Source organism: Choloepus didactylus, chromosome X, assembly GCF_015220235.1.
Source record: "Choloepus didactylus isolate mChoDid1 chromosome X, mChoDid1.pri, whole genome shotgun sequence".
Lineage (NCBI taxonomy): Eukaryota > Metazoa > Chordata > Mammalia > Pilosa > Megalonychidae > Choloepus > Choloepus didactylus.
Genome location: NC_051334.1, coordinates 67,110,955 through 67,119,904, shown reverse-complemented (window position 1 = coordinate 67,119,904; position 8,950 = coordinate 67,110,955). Strand labels below are relative to the sequence as shown.

The 8,950-nt window shown below is 40.9% G+C and overlaps 1 pseudogene; it reads right to left on the bottom strand.

Annotated features, from left to right (window-relative positions):
- Positions 1–7,910: 7,910 nt before the first annotated feature.
- Positions 7,911–8,512, bottom strand: LOC119521995 (annotated as a pseudogene).
- Positions 8,513–8,950: the final 438 nt, after the last annotated feature.

Sequence of the window (8,950 nt, the reverse complement as noted above, 5' to 3'; positions counted from 1 at the left end):
GAAAAGAGATTACTATTACTTGTCTCTAACTTATTAGTATAGTTTTCTTATTTCATTCTATGATTAGTTTAGCCATTACATCATGTTGATAGACAATTTATTAGAACTCTATTCAGCATTGCTACATTACTTACAACTTTTCTATGATTAAAGTAACAGCTACAGCCCAATCCTTTTTTCTTTTTACACAGAATACTATGTGGTTACTGCTATCTATATCTAAGAAGGCTGAGAGGACCTTTCTTCTTTCTTGAAAATATTCACAGCTTTTTTAACTGTTTAGCTTCTCCTTCAGTATAATTTTCTAATATAGTAAGTGCTTTCCACTTTTTATCACTTGGAAATTGTAATTGAATGTTTTAAATAAGCTTCTAGATCAGAAGGAATAACTGATTCTTCACCATCAGAACAGAAAACATCGTGTGGTATATGAAAGCAGCATAGAGAGAAGGAACAGCATCTTCATTATCAGATTCCTCAGTAGAGATATTATCCTGTGACAATAAATCTTTATTTCTTTATGCCACTTTGAAAGACAATCTAGTGTGCTTTCCTGTCAGTCTGAAGAACTCCATTTATCATTGCTTGTAGGGTATATTTGTGGTGATGAGTTAACTCAGCTTTGTTTGAGAATATCTTAATCTCCCCCTCACTTTTATTCAGTTTTATTGGGATATGTTCACATACCATGCAGTCATCCACAGTGGACAGTTGGTTGTTTGTGGTGCCATCACATAGTTGTGCATTCATGACCATAATTTTGGACATTTTCATTACTCAAAAATATAATAAAAATAAAATTAAAGGTGAGCATCCAAATCATCCCAAACCCTCATCCCTCTGTATTGTTCATTTGATTTTTGTCCCTGTTTTTCTGCTTACCTGTCCATGTGCTAGATGGAGGGAGTGTGGTCCACAGGCTTTTGCAATCACACAGTTATACAGTGTGAGCTATCTGGTTGTACAGTCATCTTCAGGATTGTATGCTACTGATTTTCAGTATGACAGTTGTGAATGTTTCCCTCTAGCTATTCCAATACACTGAGAACTAGGGGGAGATGTCTGTGTGGTGCATGGGAGTGGCTCTGGGGTGACCTATTGACTACAGGTAAATGAAGTGGTAACCCCACCCTTCCAAATGCTTGCCCAGCAGCCATGCTCTCTTTGAACACTGGGGTGAAGGATCCAATATCTTCAGTCTTTGAGATGATGGCCATGTTCTTACCTCCACCCTCATCAGGCATCTGGTTGGAAAGCAGAGTTTTAAGCAAGGGTCACCTTTCTAATAGTTTGTGATATCATATTCATCATTTTTGTTTAAGGCCTCATCAGAAGTACCTTTAGTGTCCATATTTCTACCAATAGTCTCTTCAAAACAATCTAGAGCTTTGTTCTCAAGAACCTCACAATTCTTCTTGCCTCTTCTCATCACCCAATTCAAAAGTTATATCCAGATTTTTGTTATTTGTTTGTTAACAGTAACTAATGAACTATACCAATACTATGAGTCAATAATGGAGGGGATGGCTAGGGGTATGGGAGGATTTGTGTTTTCTTTTTTGTCTTTATTTCTTTTCTGGAGTAATGAAAATGTTCTAAAATTGAAAAAAAATAATTGTGGTGATGGATACACAGTTGTATGATGGTACTGTGGGCAATTGATTGTGCACTTTGGATCTTTGGATAATTGTATGGTATGTGAAAAATTTCAATAAAATTAAATTAAAAAATTTTTCTAAAAGCAAATGGTATTGAGAGTCAGGGTGAAGAGGGATATAAAAAAATGCATCCTCAAGATCTAGGACTGAGAACCAGGACAAGAGATCAAGAGTTGGTTTTCAAGGAATTTTTAAATAATTGGCTGGAGGCTTTTCACCTGCCCACTTTGGGGAGTATTGCTTTAGATGTGGAATGCAGATAGGAGTTACTTGGCAGGCTCACCCTGGGATGCCTTTATCCAATACAGATGGGTTGTTTTTGCTCCAGGATCTCCTTTGGGATGCTGAGAGGCCTGGATTTAGTAGGGGCCTCAGAGCAAAGAAGGAGGCAAACACTAGCTGGGTCTACTAGTCTTAAGGTGACCTCCAGGGAGTGAAGAAGATCCTTTCCTGGAAGGGGCTCGGGGCATTCAGGGGCAATGAGAAATTGACAGGACACCAGAATGTCCTCAAGCCTACAAAGGACAGGGATAGTGAAGGTCCTAGTTTTGAATTTATCATCAATCTGCATAACTAGGGAAATCTGAGTAGAGGTACATCCAGAATGGCAGTTCAGGACAGAGTAAATGGCTCTGTTATTAATTAAGAAATCAATAATCTTACCTGCCACATTGAGTGTCACCCATGTCTTCTCTTGGTTGATGGTCAGATGTGAAGTCAGTGAAGACATATGTAGCCTCAGGTACATCAGTCTTTTTCACTTGCCATGAGCAGGGCCCAAGGGGCTGTCCCACCCCAATTTGGAATATTATGTAGTCCCTGGCCCAATGCTCATGTTGATGGCACTTGGGGCAGGGCCCCAGTGGGTCCCAAGGTTGAAGGTTATCTCAAGGTTTTTGGCACTATATCCACTAGTGACCCTCTGACCCACAGTTGAAGCAAAGCCCTTGAGTATTGGAGCCATGATTCATGTGTCCTCAAGGGGGCAGTGTGATTTTAACAGTGGCTGCAATAAGCTGAGCCTGTTCTCTGGTCTTCTACTTATTTCTCTTTGCCTCCTTCTCCTCCTTGTCCTTGTCCTGATTGTTAAAGACAGAAAAACAGTTTATAAAAGGCTATTAATGGGCATTTGTGGGCCCATGGAGAGCTTTTGCAGCTTTTCCAAATATCAGGGGCAGACTGGCTGATGAAATGGGTGTCCAGTAAAAACTCACTTTTATAGGAATCTGAGCTTACATTTGTATAACTCCTTAGGGCTTTCACTAACCTCCCTTGGATCAGGGATACATTTTTTCTTTCTCCTGAGTGATTTCCCTTAGCTTATTACAGTTAACTGGCTTGGTGGTACATTTTCTCATGCCTTTTAGCAAATAAGTTTTAAAAGGGGGTCATCTAGTAGATTTTTTCCTTTAATGGAAATTGAGACATAGTCATAACACAAGTGACAAGTCCCTCTCAGGTCCTTGTCTTGATAGAGGGCTATAAACATCTGGGCATAAGGAATCTCTGACCACATTCCCTCTCTTACATTCTGGTGTATTGTTATTGAGAGTCATTGGAGGGCTCTGCTTTCCCATTTTCTAGCTTATATTGACTGCTGGCATTTTTGAGTTTGTCTGGAAAAGAAAAATGATCCTTACTAGCACCAGTGTGACTGCTTGGCATCCCAATGTGCATCAAAACTGGGCTTTTCCTTATCCACCAGACCAATGACTTGGGAATACAGGGAGGAAAGCAACTGGGCATCCCTGGGAGACCTTTCTTGAGAGATGTCTGGACCTATGCTTCTGGAGGGGTTTCCTGGGCCTTGCCCAGAAGAAGTCCATGGCAACACTCTCAAGGAGTCCTTCCTCTCTGCTGGCCCAATGCTTTGGGAACATGGGGAGTAAAGTCACCAGGCATCCTTGGGACATGTTATCAGGTGTTCCTGGGACATTCTCCCCAGGAGATGTCTAGACCTATGCTCCTGAGGTGGGGGTGTCCCACCCCACCTGAGAAAAGTCTAGGACAAGTCTCCCAGGAATACCTTCATCCCGTTGTTTCCTGTTTCTTGAGGGCAAAATATTGAGCTTGATATAGAATAAGAGAAGATTTATATTTGAGCACAGTAGGTCTTGATAGAGACTACAGGATCAAGACCTGGAGGGGAGACATTCCCATTGGAAATTACCCATTTCCCATGGGAACTGAATAAAGGTGACTCCATAGAATGTCAAAGGTAACATTTTGTTTGGTATAAGAATTCTTAGACTAGAATCCTGTGTTACAGAATATGGAATGTCTCAGAAGTCATTTAAAGCCAAACAGAGGAGAAAGAAGGAGACTTTCAGGGAGGGGAGAGGGTCTCTGTCAAAGAGGTGAAAAGAGAAACAGATTCAGCAGGAAGAAGGGTCTGAAGGGGACAGAAATGCAATTAGGTAAGGATCAAGAGGTGGTCCTCAGAAGGGAGGAGAGAGTGTGGGGAATCTTGGAGAATTGAGGAGAGAGAAATAGAGGACTTGATTTGGTTCCCATTGGACTCCTGCATAACTCAGGGAGAAGCTTTCAGTCAGGCCTCAAGAGCATATAACCCTCTGCTCTGAGTCACCTTGGATCTGCATGGTGTGGAAATGGGCTCCTGCCACCTCCAAGGAGGGAGCCAGAGGACTCAGAGTAGGCCAAAATTATGTCCTGGGGGATCCAGGTCAAAGTCCCCAGATTCCTAGAAAGAACAGTGAAAATGATCAAGAGGTAGTCTCCCGAGAGGAGGAAAGGAGAGAATGTGAGGAAATTTCGGAGAACTGAAGAGAGAGCGTTAAACAGGGGACTTTATTTGGCTTTCATTGAACTCTTGTGTGACATGGAGAGAAGCCCCCAGTCAAGGGTATCACAAACCACTCTGAGTCTCCTTAGATCTGCACAGCATGGATTTGTGCCCCTGCCACCTCCAAAGAGGGAGCCAGAGAACTCAGATTAGACAGAGGTTATGTCCTTGGGGAGCTGGTTCAGAGTTCCCAGATTCCTAAAGACATAGAAGCCAAACAAGAAGAAGAGCAAAAGCACATGGCCAAGCCTCTCAGTCAGTAGCCATTACTCACTAGTCCAGACAATCAGAGAGAAGTGCCTCCTGGCTGGCTTACCAAAGGTGTTGGCAGATTTGAGTTTCTAGGTTCTTGGCTAAGGTGTGAGAAAGAATTCAAGGGCACAGCACAGATTAAGCAAGCAGACAGAACGTTTATTTAGTATACACCTAAGAAGAAATTGTGGACACTCTTGTAAGAGGAGAAACTCATAATACTACTGGGAGGGCTTGTTTTTGTAATTTTTCTGTTCTTTTTGTAAATTTTTTTTATTAGTTGTTTCATTGCTCTCCCCCTCTTTCTGTTTTATAGATGCCTGATTGTAGATCACTCATTCAGGCACCAGAGGTTGTTTGCTGGGGGTTGTTAACTTCCACTTTCCTCAGAGATATCATTCTCCTTGTGACCTGACTGCTCTCTGGGATTTGTCCTTTGTTTGCAAGCCACTACCTTAATTCTAAACCTGTTTCATTAGTTGTGGGTCTAGGAGATTCTTGAATCAGCTTTATCCATTTAGGTGATAATTGAATTCCTGCAGGATTTATATCATGACCTAAGTAATGTTCAGTGTTTTGGGAAAGTTGTAACTGTTTTACACTTCATGTCCTTTATGTGCTATTGTTGTAGCAGATAAATAGTCTCTTATGGAGGCCTCTTTAGTCAACTAGCATAATAACAAATCATCTACATATCGAAAAAGGGTTGATTCCTTAGGGAATTGCAATGTGCCTGAATTTTGATGGGGCACTTGAGAAAAATAAGACAATGCCTTGGTAACCCTTGGGGCCTTACAGTCCAGGGTATATTGTTGATTATTTTAAGTGAAGGCAAATAGATGTTAGTTATCCAGGTCCACAGACATGTTAAACAATGCTGAACATAAATCTATAACTGCAAATCATTGTGAATCTGGAGGGATCTGAGATAGAAGAGTATTTTGATTTGGAATCACTGGAAAGTGGGGAGTCATTATTTTATTCATACTCCTTAAGATTTGGACAAAATGCCAACATCAACCACTGAGTTTTTCAACTGGTAGGATTGGTGCATTCCATGAGCTAGTGCATGGTATGATTAGACCTTGAGAGAATAGGTCCTCAATTACAGGAGGGAGACCTTTAATGGCTTCAGGTTTTAGTGGATATTGGGGAAGTTTTGGAAAAGGTTTTGGTTTAGCACTCTTTATTTTACTGATGTCAGTGCTGGAAATGGTCCATAGGGATTCAGGTACTTTGGAAAGTTTGTGGTTATTATAGGTAACTTCTGTTTCCTATATAACTAGTGCAGTTTGCAGAGAGCATAAAAAATAAGGTTTATTTTATTTAGGGAATTCTAAAGTTATTTCTCTATTAGGGACAGTTATTTTTTTTATTTGGACAAAAGGTCTCTTCCCAATAGATTACATGGAACTAAGTCATAGAGAAAGAGGGAACATTTTTTAGTGAAAGATCTAAGAGAGATTTGAATTGATTGAGAAATAAATCTCAATGGACTTTGACACCCCACTATATATACCTGCTTTTGACTATGAATAGCATGTTGTTTTAGGAGAGTTGGGTTCAAAGTTGAGAGAGCAGCTCTGGTATCTGCTAGAACTTTACAGGATTCCCCATTTATTTTAAGATTAGTTTTCTCCCCAGCATTTAAAGGGACGATGGAGAAGGGGTCAGAGCAAATTAGACATTTATTTTAGGCCATTGTTTTTGTGGAAGTCTTCCAGTTTTATGGAAACAATTAGGTTGAAAAGACCTATTTGCTCTGAAAGTTTGGCCTTGTAATTGTAGCTGCAGGGACCTTGTTTTAGTTTTTTGTTTATAGTCTTATTCCAATGTTATTTTAAAATGTTTCATCATTGTCATGAGCTCAGCTATATCTGTGACATCTCATCTTTTGTCTTTTGATAAGTCACCTTAATTCAGGGAAAATCCCATTTACTAATAAGACCACTAGGTCAGGTTGAGTATTGGTAGTTATAACATGAAACCCAGAATGTCTCAGAGTTTTCAAATTGTTTTATAAATCCATCATTTATCTTCTTTTTCTTTGAGTGTATGAATTATAGACCAGTCAGTACAGGCTGGCAAAACACTGGGAATAGCTGTTAAGAGGTTAGCAGAAATCTTCTGGGTTTTTTTTAGGGTCCTAGGTGGACCACATGGACATTCTAGCATTGTGAATAAGTTCACATTTTGCATTATGTATTTATTTTTGAACCTCTCCCAGACTTTCTAACATGTGAATTCATTGATAGAAGTCCAGTAACCCAGGGTCATAGAGTCCAATGAGAATTTCACATTTTTAATAAAATTTTTGAGGTTTTTCCCTAGGGTTAGTGAATTTCTTGACTATAGCCCATAATTTTGTCTTCATCCAAGGGATAAAGATTATTTATGGTAGCTTGCTGCTACTGTTAGGTGGTATTACCTTAAAGGGCATTTTAAAAGTAATATGTTTAGCATAAAAAGACAGTTTAGTTAGAGTGTTAGTATTGGTAGATTGGGAATAATTGAATTGGGGAGGTTATAGAGGAGCTGTGGAAGGGCAAGAAGAGTCATATCAGTTAAAGGTTTAGAACAGTCATCAGGTTTACATTTTTTAAGAATATTACAGAGCTTTTCATTATAGAACTACAAGGATGGCTATAAACTACCCTTAAAAATTAGGGGAGTGGGTGGCAATGAGGGTTGGAGACAGCATGCTGTACTGCTGCTGGGGCTTTGGAGATGGTTTCCTGAGGCCTGTAGGCGCTGGGTCCCTTGAGTCAGTCACATGGGCTTTGTGTGTTCTGTCTTCAGACCCACTGATTTGACAGGAAAGGACAAATGGTGGTGGCATCTCCAGGTGAGTCTGGAGCAGCAATGACTGATTAACTTCAGCAGAAGCTGTGTCAAGTCCTCATAGGAAAGGGGAAAATATGCTAAGACCCACTTTTCTCTTCTCTCTTAAATAAAACCAAGGGTCTTCTATTGTTTTCCCTAAGCACACAGAGCTCCTACCTTCCTTTCCCATGAAAAAGTAATACAGGTAGTGGTTCTTGAACAGTTCTCACAACTGTCCTATTGCACTGTCAAATCTGCAGAGGGAACCTGATAAGATATTTGGGGCAGTGGCAAAGGCAGACCCATTGTATAGGCCACAGCACATCACAGAGGATTGAAGGGGTGAGGTGAGAGGGGAGCTGGGTAGAACTGCATCACACATCAGCCCTCCAACTCTTGTGGGCCTCCATCTCTTCTAGTAAAAACCAGCAAGAGTTCACAGTTCTTTCCTTGCAAATGATGTTTTAGAAATTTCCTGAGCTCACTCTCACCTCCAATCCACTCAGTCACCTTGAGTTTGTAGTTGAGGCTGTAGTAGGCATTTCCCACCTCTCCAGTGCAGATCCAGTGCTGCCTTTTGAGAGGCAACTCCAACGGACCCCAGCACAGGCTGGAGGGCAGATTCATGATGAAGCCCATGACATTAGTGAGAACAATGGCACTGACATCCCTGTGTTTGTCCCACTAAACAGCTTCATAGCCCTTGGTTTGAAGTGCTGCCATGATGATGTTCACATCATAGTTCCTGTTTCTCTACATGCTCTTCTTGTGAGATGTCACCATGGTATTTCTGGAAACTCTCTTGCAGTTTTTCCAGGTGAAGGTGTTGTTGTCCTGGAAGATGTTATTGAGAGCATAGAGGGCACAAAGCTCCCTGTGCTGTTTCTCATGGTAAATTTGTGGGGGAGGGTGTTGCCTGGGGCAGCTCTAATGATTCAGATTTGGCCTTTTTTCCTTTCCACGGCAGGTAACTCATATGTTTTTGTTTTAGATTCCAGAGGGCTAAAAACACCCCACCCTTCCCTCCTGAGGAAGAATGTAATCTTAGTCTTTTCCAGGGTTCCTGAGGTCCACCTTATTCTCTGGTGTCCATGATTTATGCTTTGTCACTGGGAGAAAAGGTTGTAATCAAAAGGAAAAAGAATCCACCTCTTTCTTCTCAAAAGAAAAATAACTTTGGGATTAGCTTATTTCACTTCCACTGCCAAAATGCAGAATTAAAAAAAAAAAAACATAAAAAACCTAAGGCCTTGTTTCCTTTTCCCTCACCCTCCCTCCCACTACCCTCCAAAAAACAAGATTTTCTTGCTGTATTTTCCTCTCTGCAAATGCCAAGCAAGGCTTAACACGAGAGGACTGAACGGAACCCACTCACATCGGTCTTTTTCTTCCATTTCTTTTGAACCACACCATG